The sequence below is a fragment of the Uranotaenia lowii genome, chromosome 2, assembly GCF_029784155.1.
Source record: "Uranotaenia lowii strain MFRU-FL chromosome 2, ASM2978415v1, whole genome shotgun sequence".
NCBI lineage: Eukaryota > Metazoa > Arthropoda > Insecta > Diptera > Culicidae > Uranotaenia > Uranotaenia lowii.
The window spans coordinates 221739759-221753544 of NC_073692.1; the positions used below are offsets into that span (position 1 = coordinate 221739759).

General features: G+C 34.0%; 1 protein-coding gene across 7 annotated transcripts in view; it reads left to right on the forward strand.

Moving 5' to 3' along the window:
- The first annotated feature begins 205 nt into the window (after window positions 1–205).
- The window catches only part of LOC129744228 (uncharacterized), a 74605-nt gene continuing 61024 nt past the window's right edge, over window positions 206–13786 (forward strand). The window contains exon 1 of one of the 7 annotated variants that reach the window (XM_055736643.1): window positions 206–320. The gene's annotated coding sequence lies outside the window, so the exon portion shown is untranslated. Of the gene's footprint in view, window positions 325–6779; window positions 7051–13786 lie in introns of those variants that run through there. The other 6 variants (XM_055736647.1, XM_055736644.1, XM_055736645.1 and 3 more) reach the window with 6 other exon arrangements.

Here is a 13786-nt window from a genome sequence, read left to right on the forward strand (position 1 = left end):
CGTTTTCAATTTGGATTTCAGTAGCTAACTACATTTCCTACTTTGAAAAATTCGAACCGCCAATTTGATTCCAAATTTTAGCTTTCCGGATAGTACTTTTGACTTTTATCCGTGACATTCGAATAGTTCTTGGATGGAAGCGAGCGCGCATGCCCGGATCATCTGGATAACCTGGAAAATTTCGTTTGGTCCCCTGTATATGTGATGGAAATTCCACGAGGAACGGTTCAGTTGCTAACGTTTTCAGCGGAGTTCTCGCAATTTTCCTGGTGAATTTGTGCTGTTGTGTCTGGAAATTTGCGAATTAAAACCTCCTAAATGTAGGTGATGATAAAACCGTGGCCAAAATCGTATAAGTGAACTCATTGATCGTGATATTTTTCTGGGCATTTGATTGATTCGATGCCAGTAGCTAGCTGCTCCTAGACAGTTCCATCTTCTTCAGCATCGTCAGCAGCAGCACCCGCACATACTTACATCGGTGAAGTTGAAAATCTCGCGCGCGGACTTGTGGATGTCGTCTCGCGATTTCGCATTCCATGTATAGATATGTGGCTATGCATACAGTGTTGGATAAATTGATAAGGATAGGGTGAATGTTTTTAATAAGAAAGTAATATGAACTTCAATTTGTGGGATGAAATTGGTTCGCATATACCATACAAAAAAACAGAACATAGCTATAGCCGTGTATACAATGCTGTTATTTTAGTTAAAATATTATAATAATACACTTTTCTGGATTCAAAGATTTTTTTCACCATAGTTTTGCCTAAACAGTTTGTATTGAGCTGATGGTCGTCAAAATAACACCAGATCTCGACGTTACATGCATTTTTAAGTCATTTGGCGTCAAAATTAAAATTTCGATTTTCCGGATTTCCTTCGATCACTTCTTACGTGATTTTTTTAAAATTCTAACTAAAGTCGATTTTCAACAAACAATTTTTTTTTTCAAGATAACACCAGATTTTAATGTTATTCATATGCGTTTTTAAGTCATTTGGTATCAAAATAAAAATGTCCATATTTCCGATTTCCTTTTGATGATTTTCGGAGTAAAAAACGAAACTTTGAGTGCCTTGAGGCACTCCTGATTTATAAATTGTCGGCACAAAAACCATTGCAGGCTCGGTTGCACAGAAGAAATAAAATTACGTTGATTCTTCAGTACAAAATATTCAATTTTACCATACAAACATGAAAGTTTAAATTTATGCATGTAAACTTTCATTTCACGAAAATCTTTATTAGTAGATCAGGAAAATTTTAAGGCGAAGGATTAGTAAACATTGCCAACAATCAGGGCCGTAGGAAGAACCCACTTGAACAAACTTTAAAACAAATTATTTTTGGTAGTTTTTAGTTATTCATTTTTTAGTTCTTCAACATTAATAGTATTTCGAACAAACTTTATTAGCTTTACAAAATATGCTCAACAATTTTTGAAATGGTAAGCCATAGGGTGTCTATTATGTCTAAGCACGATTTTGATACAACCCTGCTCATTCCGGATGACGTTCAAATTGCTGATTTCTGCAGTGTGTTGTTGTTTGCAGTATCTTGAGCACCAGTTTTAAAAGTTTTCGAGAAAATGAGAAGCATTTCTCTGTAAAGGGTAATAATGTCGTGCACAAATAGTATACTCTCCCCAACATTTCGTTGAATCAGTTGGCGAAAATGGAAGAAGTAAATATTGAAACGGTTCGAAATGCAATTCGGAGAAGAAAGCAGCTTCGTGCAGGACGGATACCAAGTCCGATGGACAAATCTTTGGACCGGAAAGTCATTCATGCTTACGCCAGTAGGAAGACTGGCTGAGTTCGGGATGTGGCTTAAAAGTTGGATACCTTCTAGGCAAAGTGAGATTGGGTCTAAAGACATATAAAAAGCAGAAGAAGCCGAAGTGGAGTAAAAGTCAATCTGCTTCCGTCAAACCAAGATCTCGTAAATTATAATATAATTATGTTATGTTATCATATTATCTTCAACTGCTGTGTGGAAAATTGGTGTTCATTATTATCGATGACAAAACATTTTGCGAATTTCATTATTTACGAAATGCTTCCGAGTGACCAGTATTACACTGTTCAGGGTGGCTCAAGGTCTTGACGAGACGGAGACATAAAATTTTATAGAAAAATTCAGTAAAATGTAATGGTTTGTCAAAAATTCGATCACTGGTCTACGATTGACTGGAATTCAATTTTTATTTGATTCACTGTAAAAAAGACTATAGAAAACATAGAAGTGAAAAAATGGATTTGCTTCTAAATTGTGTTTATACTGTTTATTTAAATCGTGCTTATTTTTTTTCGAGGATTTTCATCCGCTTGGATGATACATCCCGTAGGGGTTGTTTAAAAATAAATCGTGCTTAGACATAATGGAACACCCTATAAATTCATGTAATGAAGTTTCAAGTAACTAAACAGGGAACATATTTTCATCGATGTTTGAAATCATTGAATTTCCTCAAGAGTCTGGTAGATTAAGCTTATTTGATTTGAGCTTAGAATAAGTTTTTCTTCTAAGAAAGCCTTCAAGCTATTGATAAAAATCAAAGGATTCAACCATCGAGGATAATAAGTAAAATTTAAACAAAAAAGAGATTAAAATTTGTCGGTTAAAATCTGGTTCTTGCAAACTTGAACAAATTAAAGATTTCGAATATGGATTTACAACAATTTCAATATTAATAATGTTAAATAGTACATCAAGAAAATGTGAATTTTTTCATGTTTTTTTTTATCACAAATATTTTTCATTAAATATCTATTCCATTATTAAAATCCTGTGGCTTTTTTTTAATGAGATATTTTTTTAAAAAAATAAACATAAACTTGAATTCTATTTTTATAGGGAATTTCTAGTCGAATTTTGTGTACAAACTAACTTTGATTAAATCTCTTGGATTCCTCAACAAAATAGTTTTTCGATATTTTAATCTTGATCGGAAAACTCAATTACACGCCAAATTTGAATTTTGAATCTACAATCTCTATTCTGAACCTTAATTCTTATCTTATACAGTTTGAATTTCGCTTTTTTAACTGTTTGAATTTTCGTAGAATTTTTCTTTCCATAAAATACATTAAACTTTATTTATTCCCCTTTTCTGGATTTTCGAAAAACCGAAGGGGGGGGGGGGGGGGGGGTGGTTTGGGTTTAGAGTGACGAAAGGAGCATGTGACATTTTTTTCGGCCTAATTTAAATCCTGTAGCTCTGGAATTCAAACTGAAATCGTGATATTTTTTTTTATTCAAATTGTGAACCTGAATTAAAACATGAATCCCGAATGTTGAATTTGATTCTGCTGAGTTTTCACTTTCTGAACGCCATTTTGAAGCTTTGCTTTATTTGAATTTTGCATAATAACTAAGTCTGATTTTCCAAAAATATCAATCGAATTTGGTATGAAAAGCAAAACCACACTTGAACCAGCATTTCAAAGCAGCTTCTCATTTCGAACGAAGACTCCAAAGAAAATAAGGAATCCTAAACTGGATACAGATCCGAAATATGAAAATTAAAATACAATTTTCGTTTTTGTAATTTGGAGCCTGAACCTCCGAAATGAGTTTAAGTTCAGTAAAATTCAATATTCAGAACTGAGAAAAAATTTAAAAACTGCAGCAGAATTTTAAACTTTAGATTATTTGTCGAGGGATTGGCATAAGTTTGAGTCTGGATTATTAAAGCATGGATCACTACAAATCTGGACGCATTAAAAAGGGTCTATCTCGGAGCTATGTAAACGAAATAAAAATGTTTTGTGCTCAAATTGTAGGGTTTTTACTGCACTTTTAAGGAAAAATAATAAAAAAATTATTCCGATGTTGTTTTGATGAAATTTCGTACTTTTCGTCCAGAACCACTCATCTAAGTTTGGACACAATCTCTTCATCTCTGTTGCATCCCGAGTCGTTCTACCATTCTTCTTCATCTTCTGATTAACAATTGTCCAAAAATTTTAAATATGGCGGAATGGAGGGCAGTTGGGTGGGTTGACGTCCTTTTCGACAAAATCCTCCAGTTGGCAGCCATCCAAATCTAGCGAAAACTTTAATGGTTCATTGTGAGATCTAATAAAAGGAAAAAAACATTTTTCAGGCACTCCTCCTTGTACATTTCGGAGTCCATGGTCTTGTTTTTCACAAAAAACCGGGGTTTTTCGGCCGCGGCTGCAAATATCTTGCCAGATCAAACACTTTTCTGCAAAGTTCTTGGCAAAAACGAATTTGAACTTGATGGGGCTATCACTTCGACCAGTGGCTTTGTAAAATTTTTGGTCAGGAAGCCTCCCAAAATCAGATTTCGCGATTTTTGAACCAGACCACATCAGGTTTTTGAACGTGGGTGTCCAAAATTAATTTTCGTCTCGCGGCTTCTATCACGTGTAACTTTTTTGGAACAAAACTAATCGTAATGAAATTTTCAGCACTGATAGAGGAAACATTTCCGAGCAAAGTGCTATCAAAAAATTCCAGAACCGACAACTAGGAGCGCTATAGTATAATAAACAGTGCGTCCAGATTTCTGATGATCCATGCTTTACTCTTGAATAGCCATTCTCAATCATCAAAATTTGATAAGGAATTCCAAATTTTAAGTGTTAAGTAGAACGGACCCTCATGGAGGAAGCGGGGGGGGGGGGTGTAGTCGGTTTAAAATCCAACCCTAATCCCCCCTTCCTACGGCCCTGCCAATAACTGACGCAAAATTTTCAAGCTTCTCAAATTTGTCGAGAATTTGGTGTTTTGATGAATGGATATTTCGATCCCTTCGGGTTTGGAAATTGTGGAAGGTTCTGTCGAGTTTTTTAATACATCAAACCATGTGGTCTCAAAAGCTTTGTTTTGGTTTAAAACTCATCCATGATTGTTTGCAGAATTTTTTCGTAACGGTTACATGCGTAAATTTTAACTTTAAGGTTTGTATTTAAGGAAAAATTGAATATTTTGTACTGAAAAATCAACATCATTTTTGTTTCTTCTGTGGCACCGAGCCTGCTAATGGCTTTTGTGCCAATTTAAAAATCTAGGAAGCAAATTTTCCGCTGAACAACTTTGTTCAATACCTTCATTTAATATCTACTTAGGCAAAAAAGTTATTAGCTGTTTAACAGGGGTCACCGCTTGAATTGAAAATTAGAATAGTTTGGAGAAGAAAATTTAAAGTTTAGAGTAGGCAGCGTAGAATAGAAAGCGTTTATGAGACGTTAGTTAGACCATCATGCACTGCATTATACCCATATTTTAGCCTTGAAAACATAAAATTCAATTGACATCAATGTTGGGTGCCTAGCTAAGTACCATTGCATGAAGTGTGGTCATGCAATACATCGGTTTTTGGTGCTTCTTTAAATGATATTGGTCCTGTTAGGCTGGAACAAATATTAATTTCTTCTTTTGTCACTCCCCTTCGAAATTTCCAAAATCCCGAAGGGGGGAATAAATAAAGTTTGAAGTATTTTAAGTAAATTTCAATTAAAAAATTCAAATATCCGAAAGATTACAAGACAAAGAACCAAATTTAGGAAGATGCAAGTAAATTCTAATTTTGTATTCTTGAATTTATCGAATTCGAATCGATAAAAAATACTTGATTTATAGGTTTTATGCAATAATATAGTATGAAATTTGGTTGCATAAAAGCTTTCGTGCAATTTATTTCAATTTATTTGTTTTTCGCATTATTTTTTATTGTCCCCCTCCTCGTGATGTTCCAACTCCGAGTGACAAAAGAAGGATTTGAAATTTGTTCCAGCCTTATAGCAAAAATTATAAAGTAATGTCGTTTCAAAAAAAACTGTTCCATGTGCCAAAATCGGATGTTGCTGAAATCGAATGTTGCCAAAAACAAACGGGCTCTGTATTATGTATTTAACCCATTTTAACAGATTCAGATTTCGAATTCAGATTCAGATTTAGATTCAGATTCAGAATTCAGATTCAGAATTCAAATTCAGAATTCAGATTCAGAATTCAGATTCAGAATTCAGATTCAGAATTCAGATTCAGAATTCAGATTCAGATTCAGAATTCAGATTCAGAATTCAGATTCAGAATTCAGATTCAGAATTCAGATTCAGAATTCAGATTCAGAATTCAGATTCAGTATTCAGATTCCGAATTCAGATTCAGAATTCAGATCCAGAATTCAGATTCAGAATTCAGATTCAGAATTCAGATTCAGAATTCAGATTCAGAATTCAGATTCAGAATTCAGATTCAGAATTCAGATTCAGAATTCAGATTCAGAATTCAGATTCAGAATTCAGATTCAGAATTCAGATTCAGAATTCAGATTCAGAATTCAGATTCAGAATTCAGATTCAGAATTCAGATTCAGAACTCAGATTCAGAATTCAGATTCGGAATTCAGATTCAGAATTCAGATTCAGAATTCAGATTCAGAATTCAGAATTCAGAATTCAGATTCAGAATTCAGATTCAGAATATAGATGCTCAGTTTCAGATTCAATATACTGATTGATAATTCAGATTTATAATGCAGAATTTAGATTAAGAATTCAAATTTGAAATATGATTTAGAGTTCAGGTTCAGACTCAGATTCATATACAGAATCGAAATTAGAAATATTCATTAATGTGTGCAGGCAGAGTGAAGCATTTCAACATCTCGCTAGACTATAAAGTGGTACCTACCTATCAACTTACTGTTTCAGCGAAATAGTAACGTCCCGACCAATTTGCATCGGGATGTAGATACACTACGTTAGAATAGAAAGAGAGACCGTGGAGAGATTTGCCAGTTCACCATCGTCGTCCGAAGCAATTAGTTCAGCAGATACATGGGGACAGCACAAGTGATGAGACAAGTGTACTTCTGCCATCAGCTCAGTACGGTTGATTGGAAAAAGGTTTTTTCATCATCTGATAACTTGGTGATTTAGGGGCTCAAAAGTTGAATTCAGGAAGTGAAAGTGTGTAAATTTTTTGAAGATTGATTCGATTCGATTGCGCGCGATCTGAAACGAGTGAAAAATAAAACCTGTGCTCAAGGAAAAACGACATCCATTGAAGGTCACTTCCAGTGTGTGCCAGGATCTGTAATGGCTCATTGCTTCCGAGAGCACTCTAGATCCAGGTCTAGCTGTTGAGCTAAGGTTTGCTCGCTAGGACCTTGAGTGAGCCGAACAAAAATGCGTCCAGTGTGGCCTCAATGGATTTGCAAAAACCGAAGAGTGATTTGCATTTGACTGTGATACGAAAATGCTCTAGTGCCAATTCGACAACTTGATCTGCAACAATGTTCCAGGGCAAGCCTTGGGAATTGATGAAAAATTGATGGTGGAAAAATCTTTTATCCCAGCAGGCGAGCAAGTGAGCAAATGAATCGAAGGCACCTTCGAGCGGACGAGAGCTAGTGGGACAAAGTGAAAAATTAGTTGGGGAGGGAAAATGAAAAGAGTCGAACCGCGAACACCTAACCCCGTATATCTACCGTACAGAATCAGTGTCACCCAAATACAGGCAGCCATCCATACCAAGAAACGTTTTTTCGCACACCAAGGTGCGAGAGCGTGCTCCCCAAAACGCTCTCACTTTTCACGACGTTCGTCAACGGTAACAACACGCTGGCTGGCTGGATGTGGATATTATCACGATTCACGACAACCAGGGGGAGAGGGGGCTTTCTCTGAGAGGTTCTGTTTTGGATGTGCGATACCCAAACCTTCTCGCATGTGTGTGGGGCCTTGCCTTCAACAACAACATCATAATCATAGTCGAAGCGGTGACGACAAGTAGCACGTTTTTCACGCCATTTCACGTGCATTCGTATAAGAGTTTGTGAGTGTATCCGTGTGGTGGTTTTGTTATTTATCATTATGGGACAGGTTGTGTTTTTGCATGCTGGGAAAATCTGTGCTCAAGGGACAGCATCAGATGAATTTTCCAGGATTCCAAGGCTACATATGAAATTTTGTTCCTGAATCGTCTAATTTAAACAATGTAGAAAAAAATAATTTCTTAACTTATACTTTAAGAATTTTATAATTACACTAAAAGTAATTTGATATTCAAGGCCGTACAAATAGTTTCGTTAAATTTTTTAAATTTAATAATACCGTTTATCCTGAGTTTTTAAACCTCTTGGGCTTGTTCAGCCCTAGACATATCAATTCGTTCCGAGTTTTGAAACGCTCCCAGACGCGGTCCTAGAGCTCGCTCTTCGGGGGGGAGGGGGAACTTAATCAAAAGTATTTTGGAAAAAAAAATCAAAATTAGAGAAGAAGTCAAATCTTTTTTTAACCCATTTTCTATATAAACTTTTTCGATATCCTTTGATAAATGTGATTTTAATTTAAAGTTGATTTTCTTATTTTGTATACCAAGGAAAATACTGATTTATGAGCTCATTCAGAAACCTCTCATTATAAATTTATCAAATGAAAAAAAAACAAAATGTCGAAAACAAGAATATTTCTTTAAATTATCTATTCTTCCTGAGCTTCTTCATACTAAGGTTAGTGGAAGGTTAATAAATGATCCTCATTTGCAACTTTACGTTCGAAAAAGCAAATATTTCAGATATTTTTAATTCATTGCTATGAATTTAAAACTAATTATGAACTTGCATATATGTACTTTTTGATATATTTTTGTCTGAATAGTGAATCGGAATTATCGTGTATGTTACTCTGAAGTTCATTTTACATTTTGAATTTTGGTCGGAGAACTTTATTTCTTAATGTTTATAATTAATTTTGAATCAAAATTATGATTTGCGATTCTGATGTCCCTTTTCCCTGCTCATAAATAGAAAAAAAAATGTCTGGTGCATTTGGAATTCTACTTTCATTGACTTGCTCTTGAATTTCAAGTTCTTATCCAAGATTTTTTTTAACTTTATTTAATCTAAAATGAGCGAATTGAAATTTTAGTCCTTCATTTCAAATAGTAAGAAATTTACAACAGAAAATGTATGAATAAAGTGAAAAATTGTTTTTTTTCTTGATGGACACATTATTTCTTAAACGATTTTAAAGATATAATAAAGAAAACATGAAATAAAGAATCAATTTCTGATAGCTCGAGGCAACGAAATTCATATTTTCTGAGAAGCAAAAAATTGGTTTTGACTGATTAGGGCGTGTTGAATTCAAATATGCATTTAATTTCATTCTACCAGCTCTCATTTCTAAGATTCAAGGTAGCATTTGAAATTAGGTAAATATTCATTTAAGAAATTTGTGTAGGGGAGAGTGGGGTAACGTGAGCCATGGGGAAACGTGGGCCACTCTGAATATCTCAGATGTGTTTTGAGATATAAAATCTCAATCCAACTGTTATCGTCGTCGCTTTACTCAAGCACATTTTTCTATATGTTTTACTTAAATACGCATTATATGCTTCTTTTATTTATCATACTTAAAAAAGTTTAAAAAAATTACTTATGTAATTAAAAAAGCTTATTGCATCGATGGGGAACCTAAAGTTCATAACAAAAATATGCTCATATCCTTATGATCTTAGTTTCTGTCATGTTCTTTCACGTGGAAAATGAATTTTTGATGAAACATCAATAAGTCGCACAAACGTAACCAATATGCAAATCATAACTTGTGGAATCGTGGGCCACACATCTTGAACCATCTATATTTTTATGTTTTTATACACATTCAAAACTTAAAATACATTTTCCCTATCTGTAAAGTTCTCTTATGCCAAATGAAGAAAAAAGAAAAATATTTCGTCCATCCCATATAAGGAATTTTGAAAAACGTTCGCGAGCCAAGTTTTTGAATCTATTCGGTCATACACATGTCGCTTTTTTATTTCATCATCTGAAATTGCTTTAAAATAACGAAATGAATTATGAAATCACAGTTTTGGGTCAACTCATAAACTTTGCATGTTATTTGGTCCATTTGGATTTGGTAGCCCACGATTCCCCACCATTTTTCAAAATCTAAAAAAATATAGCTTTTTTTAGAACAGTCAGAACTTGGAGAAAATAACTTTTTAAAAATTTAAAAAGAAATGCCAAATAATACCTTGAAAATTTAGAAAACCATACCATTTTTTATTTTCATTTTATCTTGTATAATAAAGAAGTTATGGAACAAAGAAAAAAAGTGGCCCATGAATACCCACTCTCCCATACTAATTAAAAAAATGTAAAATGTTACAAAAAATTTGTGTCACATTTTACAATTTTTGAAATTAAAAAAAAGTATTGAAAATAAAAAACTAAACCAATGGTCTATTTTCTCGATGATTTCGAGTAATTTTGACTTTTGAAAAAAAGTAACCTAAGTGTTTTTTTCAGTTCTATGAAAATTCAGGAATTTTACGAAATTTCAAAGAACTTTTAAATCAAAATGCATCTTAAATATTTTTAAAGCAAAACGTACTGCAGTTTTCAACAAATTAGGGTAGATACTCTAGATTTCGACAGGAGCTAGTTTTCGACAAATTTTTAATGAAAGGCTTATCTTTCTATTTGGTGACTCAAGCTATCTATGTTCATATTTTTTCTATTTTTGCTCTCCCACTTTAGTATACGTTGAATATAAAAATTCTCCTAAAGAAGTTATTGAATAGTAGAAAGCCATTTATTTAAAAGTAACATTCTGAATCACCTGTGAAATTCAATGCCATCGACCAAATAAGAATGACTTTGAATCACGAAAAAACTCCCCTTCTATTCGATTAAAAGCCAAATAAAAGGAATCAATGGATGGATAAGGTTCTGAAATCAATCTTTCCGGTAATTTATTTTATATTTTTGCTAACATTTAATGAAATTTCAATTGCTTTTTGAGCTGTCGAAAACTAGCGCTGAAAACTCACCTAATAATTTTTTCGACACCCTTCTTCTTGGGTATGTTTATACTGTTTCCATGGTGTAAAAAACGCCGTGAAGTAGACAAGCAATTCCAATAAGTTAATATTCATATACCTGAGCTAACAAAGGAAGTGGAAATATGCTTGTCGAAATCTAAAACTTTTTGTGTCGAAAACTAAAATTGAATGTCGAAAACTAGACCATCGATAGGCTTTATTAAAAGGATATTAAAAACAATGTTTTAAAACTTTTGATCAATAAAAAAGGCAGAGAATGAAGAAAAAAGTCTGATCTATATAACCAAACATATTTGAAAAGAAAAACTTTAGTTAAATAATTTATATACATGGTTTTTCAGAAAAACTTTTTCTGAAAAAAAAACAAGCAAAAACTGTCGAAATCTAGGTATTTTACCCTAGTAGACTGTGATTTCAATATCTAAATTTGCAAAACTCCCTTTTGTGATGACAGAAATAAATGTATTTTTTTCAATTAAATTTTCTAAAAATTGAAGAATTCAATTTTTTTCCCAAAGCATTGTATCTCTAAAACTAGAAAACCTAGGCAAAAATTCTATCCTGTATTGAATAAAGGTTAGTAAATAGATTCGAAATTGGTTTTTAGTTTTTATGTAGGTTTGTTAGTTTATCAGCTATACGCTTTCTATTTTTTTATATTCTCTTATTGTATTTTTGGCATGTTGGCGGATTGTGATATTAAATTGAATTTTGGGGGGCGTTGGAAAGGCTCAGGAGCGGTAAGGTTTTGGCGTTTCACATCCAAAATTAGAGAAATCACAAACAGTTTTATTTAAGTTTTTGAAAAACTTCTACAGAAAAGAGGTTTTTGTCAATCGTTACTTCACATCATCCTTAAATTTTTCAATCATTTCAACTGTTGCCATTCAGTTTGAAACATAGATTCTCGACTTGATTTTCAACGACTATAGAATGAAATCTTATGGAGAAGCGTAAAAGTTATTATCCAAGAATATTGAATACAATTTATGGTATTCAGGAATGTAGTGTTGTTAATAAACAAACAAAATAAATTACCAGTGCCAGCATTTACACTAAAGTTAGCCTCTCTGTTGTCTGAAACAATAATAAAAGTGATCCAAATATTGCGTTGGTACCATCTCTAACGTTAACTGATAAATTCAATCGATTAAAAAAATAGGTTTCGTTCTGTTCGTTTTTCATATTTTTTTTGAAAATAATTATTCTAATCAATTAAAGAAAATAAAGTCTGTTTCACATAGAATCTGGTCGGATAAAATAGATCATTTATCCGCAAAGAAATAACGTACAACAAAAATAAAAATGTAATTTTGTCGGGTTTTTATTGCATTTTAAGGAAAAAATACATAAAAATCATTCGTCAGCTTTTCGGATGAATTTGCGAACTTTTTTGTGATACCATCCATCATTTTCTGCACAGCACTGCTGGTAACCTCATTCGCCATCTTGTTCCACCACTTTTCCATTTGAGCGGGTTTTTTCATGGTTCTGCCACATTTCTTCAGTTTGCCCTTAACTATTGCCCAATATTTCTCGATGAGACGAAAATCCGGACAGCTTGTTCTCCTTATACCACTTAACGACACCCCGGCTGTAGTGGCAGCTTGCCAGGTCCGGCCAGAACTTTACCGGACCTGTGTGGGACCGAATGAATGGCAAAACCCTCTTCTTGAGACATTTTTCTTTGTAAACATTTCCATTCATTGTGTCCCCAGCAAGGATGGAAAAATTCGTTCACCAGCATGAACGCTAATGATTCTCAATCACCGCTCCGTTCACGATGATAGCATCGGCGATGCGAGCGTGAACAGACGACCGCTGATTGGTCGGATTGGCAATCCGAATGAATGAACTTTTAAATACGTTCGGGTGAACGAACTGATGGCCAGGGTTGCCAACATTTATTTTTGAAAATCAGGGAACTTGCGAAATAAAAATCAGGCAAAATCAGGCTACGTAAAATTAACGGAAATTACGCTCAAAGTGATGACCTTTTTTTTTTTTTTGGTCTCGCTCCACATTTTCACTCCAACATGCGTTGTGAGCCCAACAAAGTAGGCTCTACTGCATCAAAGCAATCAAAAGATTCCCTTCAATTCTCTTTTGCAATAAGAATTAACGGGAATCTTTCGATTGCTTTGATTCAGCCACATTTACACTTTTTCACTTCAGCTATGGTACCTACTCCAGTTCCTAACTACCCATTTTTCATGACATTCGCAAAAATCAGGCAAAATCAGACATATTTTCAAAAATCAGGGAAAATCAATGGCTTATCAGGTTGTCAGGCAGAGCCTTGAAAAATCAGGCAACGCCTGAAAAATCAGGCACATTGGCATCTCTGCTGATGGCCGAAACGTTCGCCGCAGTTAACTGGATCGTTTTTTATTTTCACCACGACGTTCGTTGGGTGAATTGATTCGCAAATGATTGTTGAAACACAATCGCCAAACGATTGCACGATTGCATTCGCGAATGTTTCTGTAACCGGTAAAGGATTGCACCATCAGGTGCTTGTTTTTAGGCTAATTTTGTGCTTGTTTTAGCCCCCGCGCTCGCTGACGGTTTATTTTCTCATGATTTTATTATAATTTATGTTCGAATAAGAACATTCAGCACTTTTGCACATTGCGTAGATAACTAAACTGACAAAGGGGGGTTTGAAATGTCCACTCTTGTTTACGAAGCCTAGGGATTTAGCTTTTGGCTACTGGGACATTTTTTTAACCAAAATTGCCAAATAATCATTTAATTATGTTGAGATTGCAAGAATACAGAATACAAAATTATTACTTTTATATGCGTCACATAAAAGTTATAAAATCCCACACATAAATATTGTAAGCCGACATAGCACTCAAATATGTGCCTACATCTGGGCGATTACGTGCTTGCCTACTTGAAGGCGTTTTGTTTTGTTCGAATTGGTTTTCGGAAGGAAATAAAA